The sequence below is a fragment of the Callorhinus ursinus genome, unplaced genomic scaffold (assembly GCF_003265705.2).
Source record: "Callorhinus ursinus isolate GAN/ISIS: 27379988/994484 unplaced genomic scaffold, GSC_fseal_2.0 scaffold10, whole genome shotgun sequence".
NCBI classification, from domain to species: Eukaryota; Metazoa; Chordata; class Mammalia; order Carnivora; family Otariidae; genus Callorhinus; species Callorhinus ursinus.
The window spans coordinates 37,905,438-37,915,639 of record NW_027397072.1 but is presented as its reverse complement, the minus strand read 5'-3'; positions in this window follow the sequence as shown (position 1 = coordinate 37,915,639).

Sequence of the window (10,202 nt, the reverse complement as noted above, 5' to 3'; positions counted from 1 at the left end):
GATGCTCACTTGTATTCAACATAGTACTAAAAATCCTAGCCAGCAATTAGACAAGGAAAGGAAACAAAAGCATCCAGACCAGAAAAGAAGAAGTAAAATTGTCTGCTTGTAGATGACGTGATATTATATATTTAAAAAAAAAAACAACCTAATGATTCCACCAAAATATTTAGAACAAACAAATGAATTCAATAAAGTTGCGGGATATAAAATCAGCATACAAAATTCAGTTGTGTTTCTATACTCTAACAATGAGCTCTCTGAAAGAGAAATTAAGAAAACAATCCCATTTACAATAGCAGCAAAAAGAATAAAATACTTAGTAATAAATTTCACCAAGAAGATGAAAGATCCATACACTGAAAACCAAAACACACTGATGAAAGAAATCGAAGAGACACAAATAAATGGAAAGATATCCTATGTTCATAGATTGGAAGAATTAATATTGTTGAAATGTCAATACTACCCAAAATGATCTACAGATTCAACGCAATCCCTATCAAAATTCCAACGGCATTTTTTTACGAAAAAAAGTAAAAATAAAAACCAACCCTAAAATTTGTATGGAACCAGAAAAGACCCCAAATAGCTAAAGCAATCCTGAGAAAGAAGAACAAAGCTGGAGGCATCACACTTCCTGATTTCACTCTATATTACAAAGCTAAAGTAATCGAAACAGTATGGTATTGACATAAAAATAAACTCATAGGCCAAATGAATAGAATACAAAGCCCAGATACAAACCCAATATATGATCAATTAATGGTCAATTAATTTCTAGTCAATTATAAGGTCCATTAATTTTTAACAGAGGTGCCAAGAAAATACAATAGGGAAAGAATTGTCTCTTCAACAAATGGTGTTGGGAAAACTGGATAGTCACACGCAAAAGAATGAAATTGGACCCTTGTATTATAGTGTATACAAAAATCAACCCAAAATGGGTTAAAGACTTAAACATAAGACCTAAAACGATAAAACTTCTAGAAGAAAATATAGGGAATAAGCTCTTCAACGTTGGTCTTGGCAATGATTTTTTCAATGACACCAAAAGCACAGGCAACAAAAGCAAAAATTAACAAATGGGACTACGTCAAATTAAAAAAACTTCTGCTCAGCAAAAGAAACAACCAACAAAGTGGAAGGGCAACCTCCAGAGCAAGAGAAAAGTTTTACAAACCATCTCTCTGATAAGGGGTTAATATCTAAAATATATAAAGAAGTCATATGACTCAATAGTAATAATAATAACAACCCAATTTAAAAATGGCCAAAGGCATTGAATAGGCATACAAATGGCCAATAAGTATATGAAAAGGTACTCAACATTACTAATCATTAGAGAAATGCAAATCGAAACCAAACTACAATGAGATATCACCTCACTCCTGTTAGGATGGCTATTATCAAAAGACAAGAAATACGGAGTGTTGGCAAGGTTATGGATAAAAAGGAACCCTTGTACACTGCTGGTGGGAATATAAACTGGTACAGCTATTATAGAGAACAGGATGGAGGTTCCTCAAAAAAAAAAAAATAGAACTACCATATGATTCAGCAATCCCACTTTTGGGTATAGATCCAAAGGAAATGAAATTAGGGACACCTGGCTGGTTCAGTCTGTGGAGCATGCGACTCTTGATCTCAGGATTGTGAGTTCAAGCCCCATGTTAGGTGTAGAGATTACTTCAAAATAAAATCTTATAGGGGAGCCTGGGTGGCTCAGTTGGTTAAATGTCAGACTGACTCTTGATTTCTGCTCAGGTCATGACCTCAGGGTCTTAGGATCTGCACTCAGCAGAGAGTCTGCCTGAGATTCTCTCTCTCTCTCTCTCCTGCCCCTCCCCCATCTTCTCGCTCTAAAAATAAATAAACAAATCTTTTAAAAATATATAAAAATTTAAAAATAAAATAAAATCTTAAAAAAAAACCAAAGGAAATGAAATCAGCATCTCGAAGAGAAATCTGCACTGCCAAGTTCATTGCAGTACTATTCACAAGAGCTAAGCTATGGAAACAACCAGTGTCAGTAGATGGATGAATAAAGAAAATTGTGATATATATCTTATTTTATATATATATATATATTATTCCATTATATGTAATTATATGTAATATAATGGAATATTACTTAGTCTTAAGAAAGGAAGGAAATTCTGCCATTTGCAATAACATGAATGAACTTGGAGAACATTGTGCTAAGTGAAATAAGCCAGTCACAGAAAGACAAATATTGCATGACATCACTTATACGTAGAATCTAAAATCACCAAATTTAGAGAAACAAACACTTAAGAAGTGGTGTTTTCCAAATAATCCAATTTAAAAATGGGCAGAAGACATAAACAGACATTTCTCCAAAGAAGACATACAGATGGCCAACAGACACATGATAAGATGTTCATCATCACTTACTATAAAGGAAATGCAAATCAAAACTACAATGAGATATCACCTCACACCTGTCAGAATGGCTAGAATCAACAACACAAGAAACAAGGTCTTGGTGAGGTTGTGGAAAAAGGGGAACCCTCGTTCACTGTTGGTGGGAATGCAAGCTGGTGCAGCCACTCTGGAAAATAGCATAGAGTTTCCTCAGAAAGTTAAAAATAGAGCTACCTACAATCCAGCAATTGCATTACTGGATATTTAGTCAAAGAATACAAAAACACTAATTCAAAGGGATACATGAACCCTGATATTTATAGCAGCATTATTTACAGTAGCCAAATTATGGAAGCAGCCCAAGTGTCCATCAATTGATGAATGGATAAAAAAGATGTGATACACACACACACACAAACACACACAATGGAATATATACACAATGCATATATATATACATATATATGTATAGATGTGTATATATACATATAATGGAATATATGTATTGAAATATATGTAATGGAATATTATTCAGCCATAAAAAAGAATGAAATATTGCCATTTGTAACAACACAGATGGAGCTAGAGAGTATTACGCTAAGCAAAATAAGTCAGTCAGAGAAAGACAAACACCATATGATTTCACTCATATGTGGAATTTAAGAAACAGAACAAATAAGCAAAGGGGGAAAAAAGAGAGACAAATCAAGAAACAGACTCTTAACTATAGAGAACAAACTGATCTGTGTCTTCTTCTAAGTTTTATTAAAGGTCTTATTAAAGATTCTACTTATTAAAATGTATTTATCTAACTTGAAATTATTTCTACTGTGATATGATTCAGAATCTAACTCCATTTCCTTTTCCTGAACGGCTAACCAATTCTTCCAGTTATCTCATTAAACCCAAGGTTTCCTAAAAGCAGTACTCTTGGTATTTGGGGCCACATATTTCTTTAATGCGGGGGTTGCCTGTACACTGTAAAATATTTAACAGCATCCCTGACCTCTACCAAATTCCAGGATCATTTCGGTATGACAACCGAAAATGTCTCCAGACACTGCCAAGTATCCCCTGGGAGACAAAATCACCCCCCCTTTAAGAACCACTGATTTATTGTTTCCCCAGTGATTTGAAATATTCCTTTTATCATACAGTAATTCTTATATATCATATACACTTGGGTCTATTTCGGGACTTTCCAACGACTTGATGTCTATTCTTGGACCATATGGAAAATAGCACTAAACTGTTTCTGTTATTGTGGTTTTGTATTAATTTTTAATCAGTTATGATCTCCCTTTCCCAATCTCTTTAAATCCTTCCTAGAGGATACTTAATCTTATTGATCAACTGGGTGGGAAAGGAACAAGAGATCCAAGCAGCATCTGGGGCAAAAGAGGCCCTGCCTTCCTGTCAAGGAGTCCCAGACTAGGTGGGGCAGCAAGCACAGGGCTGCCTAGGCTGATAGGAAAAACGGCGTCTGATAGCACCTGGAAGCCACATCCCCAAGATCATCTGGTGAGACCCAGAGGGAAGGAGTGACAGAAAACAAATACAGAAGAGGGGACAGTGTTTTGAGCTGCCTGTATTTTTTTCTTTTTTTTTTTTTTTAAAGTAGGCTCCAGGCCCAGCATGCAGCCCAATGTAGGACTTGAACTCATGACACTGAGATTAAGACCTGAGCTGAGATCAAGAGTCAGACACTTGGGCCGCCAGGGTGGCTCAGTCAGTTGAGTGTCCAATCTCGATTTCGGCTCAAAGTCATGATCTCAGGGTTGTGAGATGGTGGCCCACGTTGGGCTCTGCCCTCAGTGGGGAGTCTGCTTGAGGCGCTCTCTCCCTCTCCCTCTGCCCCTCCCTACCATGTGTGCTCTCTGTCTCAATAAATAAATAAATAAATAAATAAATAAATAAATAAATATTAAAAAAAAAAAGAAAGAGTCAGGTGTTTAACCAACTGAGCCGCCCAGGTGTCCCAAGCTGCTGATTTATTAAGTGAGGCTAGGGGAAGGACGGAGAACAAGACAGTTGTGAGTATTTACAGGGTAGCTAGACTTCCCTTGTTCCAGAGGAACTGAATATAGCCCTATAGGGAATTAGTCCTTTAAGCCCCCTGGGCAGACCATATTCACATGGGCATGACTCCTTGATGGTAAACTCCCTCAGGACCGGGCACTTAGGTCCTCCTTGCCTCTGGGAAGGAGGGCTCCACCTCTTCTCGGACTACTGGGATGAACAAGTCAGGGCTGCCTTCCCCCATGAGTCTACAGCCCTGGGGTTCTAGCATTCTCAGAAGGGCCTAGGCCATGATCCCCACGTTGTCCTTTCTCTACATCAGAGGTAACAGCTCAGATCAAAGTTGTAACTGGCATCCCACGGGTACCAGTTAGGATGGTTTCAGTTGCAAGAAGCAGAAAACCTGGCTTAAACAATACTGGAAATTTATAGATGCAGAGAGTGGAAGAGTCCATGGGGAGGCTTCCTCCAGTAGTTCAGTAATGTTACAAGGATCTGTTTCTGTCCTTGGCTCTGCACGTTCTCATTGCTAGCAGCATCTTTGCTTGGATACCTGGGGCTGCTGTATGCTTCCCTTCAGATTCTGGTGGTAATCACACAGCAGAAATTCCCAGCAATCTTTAGACTCACTCTGATTAGACCACACTGGTTCACATGTCCGTCCCAGAGGAAGACAGAATTGGCTTGTCTTGATTGGCTTAGAGCTGGAACCACCTACACCCTCCACCAGGAACCTGGAGCTGCTTGGAAGGGGGTTAAGGGAGGAGGGAGAAGCTGCTGAGATGTCCGAGAGTGTCCACGGCACCTACTTCCTGAAGGAACTGGAAGGAAAGCAGCCTGGAGTCTAGATCTTGAAATCTGGAGAGAAATACTTGTGTCATTGGAGGAAATTTTTCTCCTAACTCTTAGATGGACTCGTAACATCACTTGTCTTTATAACATCCTTCTAATTTCTTCCGAAGTTCAGGATTCAAAAGCCCTGTCAGCCCCATTGTGAGGCTAAAGAAACAAAGGCCAGGAAATGCACGGGACCTAAATCAGGAACTAGAACCCCAACAGCAGGCAGAGCCAGGTTCTTGCCGCCTATTCCAGCCAGCCCCTCAATAAAGGGTGCACACAAGCTCTAAGTGATGGGGGCTGGGTCACAGTGTTTTGTGTGGGAAACAAGTTGCAACTGTTACAGCAAAAGGGCCCTGGGGAGGCAAGCTTGCCTGCCACTGCCACCATCCATCCTGAGATACTAGGCTGTGCCAAGAGGGCTGCTCAGGAGGAACCAAGCAAGGAAGCCAGTCCCAGTCTGGTGTTAGCCCAGCAGCTTTTTGAAGGCAATTCCAGGAACAGCCTCTTTCCAAAGCAGGTTTCTCATCTGCTTCACCCAGCAGTTTGGGGTCATCAAGTAGATGAGTGGCTCCTATCCATGAGTTCTGCCGTGTGACAGAAAGCACTACGAGGTGAGGGTGGGGGCAAACCAGGCTTAGTCCGTTAGGACACCATCAGGCCTCAAGCTTTCTCCTGTGGTCAGGGTAGACCAAGCAGCTACTGGGCTACAGGTTTGCACTGGGAATGCCAGAGCTGCATGCCACGCATGCAGAAAATGGGAGCATTATCAGTATCACTGTAATTATGCCTGCAAATCAGACTGCTTTGAATCCAACACTCCACCTTAGTTCACTGATACGGTAGACCTTACCAAGAGTACAAGATCCCAGGAGCAAAACCCCAGAGGTGGGGAATAGAAGCATCTCTACCATCTACTAAGCCAACCACCTCACTGTTAGTTTCCCTCTTTTTTAAGATTTACATATTTGAGAGAGCGCACGCACACACACGGGGTGGGAGGGACAGAGAGAGATGGAGAGAATCTCAAGCAGACTCCCTACTGAGCAGAGCCCAACTTGGGGCTCAACCCCGAGATCATGACCTGAGCCGAAATCAAGAGTCGGACACTTCACTGAGCCACCCAGGTGCCCCTAGTTTCCTTCTTTCAATTACCTAATTATTTTTATGGGCTTTGAGGACCCTAAAAGCGCAGGTCATGGTTTCTTAGTAAAGACACTTTTCTCCAAGCACACGCACAAGTCTCAGTGGGTCGCCTTTATGGTATCCAGCTCTTCCGCTGGCTGCAGTTTATGGAAGGAGCTACTGCCAAAGCATAAAGCCAACGTCGTTTCCACACTCCTTAACTCATCTCCCAAGCACTCAGTCACTGTAGGAGGGGCAGTCCAACTGGCCTCTAGCAGTCCATTTATCTCTGATCTGGAAATGCTCCTGCCTCACATGATGAATGTGTTCTCTCTGTATGGGCCCAAGAGAAACTGTCCCTCGTACTTTAATTTTCTCCATTACTGTAATGTCACATTCCCTAGTGTGCTGGTTATGTGATCTTGAATTGTTTCCTAACCCCTAGAAGGCCTTAGTCTTCTCATCTGTAGTATGTAACTTCCCGACTTATTGTATTAAATGAGTTAAAGCAAAGTCAGTGCTAAATTAATGTGAACTATGACTAATTTTGTACCACCCTGAGTGGTTTCCCCTTGACCAAATCTATCTAAGAATTAGAACACGGGAAATCTAAATTGCATCTATTTCATAATTGCATTTAATTAGAAGTTAAATATTTCATTAAAGCAAAGACTAGAACAGAACGTGGACAAATGGAAATAGTAGATTGGGAGTAATGAGTAGGTGATTTTATAAATGTGCTATTCATAGAACATGCCAAAAGTAAACCCCAAATAGTCGTATCGGGTGGATTTCAAATTTTGACATGCGTTAAATACACTTATTTTTCCATATCCATGAAGGATAAGAAATGTCTTCCCTTCAGTTTCTATTGTGGCTATAGCTCTGGTTATCTATTATTACATAATGAATTATGAACACAAGTAGTTAGTGGCCCTAAATGGAACAAAGGGAAAACAATCCAGGCCCTGGAACCTTAAGCTGCATTGTGAGTACAAGAGTGTTCATTATTTTATCCTTTATATAACCTTTTCCATGTCATAAATAATTCACATCAAACTTTAAAAGTTTTAAAGACCTACTTTATATTAAGTATGCAGCACAATGCTGGGGATGTAGCAAAGGCTCCATATATAGTAACAACTTCTGCCCTTTTTACTCAGACATTCCACCCCTTAGGTTTACTCACCTTCAGGATTCTCTCCTTCACTCCATGCATAAGATACAAAAAGGTGTTTCCATTTTTACAGAAACTCAAATGGATTTATGACTAAAGTACGAGAATCACTCTGAATCTGGTTGCCTGGATCTGGACTAGCTGGGTCAGACTGGATTTTGAGAACCGTCAACTTTTTTTTTTCTTTTTGAAGGGAAGAAGTCAAATTTACAAACATGCCATGTGGTCAAACACTAACAGTGGGCAGATTTTTGGAAGTGCAGATTTGAAAGCAAGGCATGCCAATATACCTAGTTCAGTTCCTTCATTCCCATCCAGTGGAATGGAACAGAGAACACCCCATGTGTTCTCTGTTTTACCCCATGTGACCAATTTAGGCTGCCTGTTTCAGAGCCCTCAACTCCAGAAGCACACTGGAATCCACGGGAGGGCTTTTAAAAATCCTGATGCCCAGGTCACACCTACACGTATGAAATCCCAATGCCTCAGGCTGGAACCCAGGCCTCATCTCTCCAGGTGGGTCCCGGGTGCAGCCATGCTGGAGAGCCACTGGCCTATGTAGTCCTCTCAGGAGAATGAGGACCCTGAAACACCAGACACCACCTGTGAATTCCAGCTGTTTGCCTTCATCCTTCCATATGTAAAACACAAATTAATTCCTTCTTATTCTTTCTAATGTTTTTATAATTCAAGTCAATTACAGATCCAGTCGCAGCAGTAAGACTGCTTAGGCCAGGAACTGTGACAGAGTGCTAGCTGCCTACACCAGTGTGTTCTATCCCAGCTCTTAGTACTACAACTCCAGCTCTAAGCTGAATATGCGGCCACCCAAGTGAAAACCACATTTCCCAGGGCAAGGGATGACAGAGAAGAGAAAGTTCTCCTTTACCAAAGAAAGCCAACTAATAAACGTGCAAGGAATGAGAAAAATAGAAAAGTCACCATTTTATCATTTTTTTTTATTTTTTTAAGTAGGCTCCATGCCCAGCATGGAGCCCATGGGGCTTGAACTCACGACCCTGAGATCAAGACCTGAGCTGAGATCAAGAGTTGGACACTTAACTGATGGAGGCTCCCAGGCGCCCCCCAAAATCACCATTTTATAACCATCTTAGTGATAACTGATTCAGGCTAGATTCACCAGCGGATACTAAGGCAATTGGGTGAAAGACGCTAGAGCATAGGATATTCACACAATCTCACTTTCACTCCACTGATCAGTTATTAATTCCAAAGATTCTTCTAAAATGGAGAGATCTGGGGCACCTGGCTGACTCAGTCGGTAGAGCACACAGCTATTGATCTTGGGGTTCTAAGTTCGAGTCCCACATTGGGTATAGAGATTACTTAAAAATAAAATCTGAAAAAAAAAATTTTTAAATAAAATGGACACATCTGGCAAGTACCCCCGTGTTGGTTAAGCTCTCATATCTCAGCGTCTTAAGTTTTGTGGTGACACTGGGGCTGGGGACTACTCACCCAACCGCATTTGCAGCAGCTTCCCTATTACGGTCTGCCACTAGGGGGAGTTATAAGGAGACCTCAGGGGAAGGAACTTACTCCTTGCTTGCTTCCTGTTCCTGTGAAGGTCACCCTCACATTTCTTCACTGGGACAGTCCCAGTCCCCTCCTATAGAGCAGCCCTCACAGAATCAGCCTCTTCTCAGACTTTAGTCACTAGCCACCAGCATGCTTTCCTCAGTGGCTGGGGACCTGCAGCAGCCAACAGCAACCTTTCCTTGGAGGTCTGAGTTTCAGCCTCACGGGGGCTCTTCTGCTTCTAAAGTTTGAGTATTTCCAACATCGTATCTTTGTTTCCCCAGCCTTGGTAGCTGCTACGTCTAGGACACTGCTGTGTCTGCCTTTTGCCATTTCAGGTGCAGGTTAACACTTTATACCTCATTAGTTCTTTTATTAAACTCTGTTAAAACACCTATGATTTCTAAAACAAACAAACAAACAAAAACACCTATGATGTCTGTCTTCTGACTGGATTCAGAGGCAGAAATTAGTAACAAGAGTGGAGTTTATATCCCACCCCCCCAGCATGTACCCATATCTTACTAAGGCATCTAAACTACTTGCATTTCCTGCTCATCAGGACTGAGTGATCAAACTTAATATTACCAAGAATGAGAAAACTGGCATGTTTGGGTCTTTAAGTCTTCAGGTAGTAATCACATGCTGAAGATGGGGCAAGATAGAGTGTCTTTCTACCCTGATGACCATGATGCCACTGTAACAGCCCTTGGGCCTCTTTCACTTGGTGAAAAAATAAACTTTCTTCTCTGTTCTTGGAATTTCCTGTCACTCAGGGTTTTTTGTTTTGGTTTGGTTTTTTTTTTTAATTTTTAAAAGATTTTATTTATTCATTTGAGACAGAGAGAGAGAGATAGGGCACAAGCAGGGGGAGAGGCAGAGGGAAAGGGAGAAGCAGACTACCTGCTGAGCAGGGAGCCTGATGTGGGGCTTGATCCCAGGACCCAGAGATCACAACCTGAGCCAAAGGCATATAGTTAACCTACTGAGCCACCCAGGCGCCCCTTCTGTCACTCAGTTTAACCTGATCCCAATTTATACAGAGTCCTATATACTTTTCTTCAAAGACACTCCACCAAAGTTAGGTCCTTTATTTCAGACGTAAGAAATAAAGGTT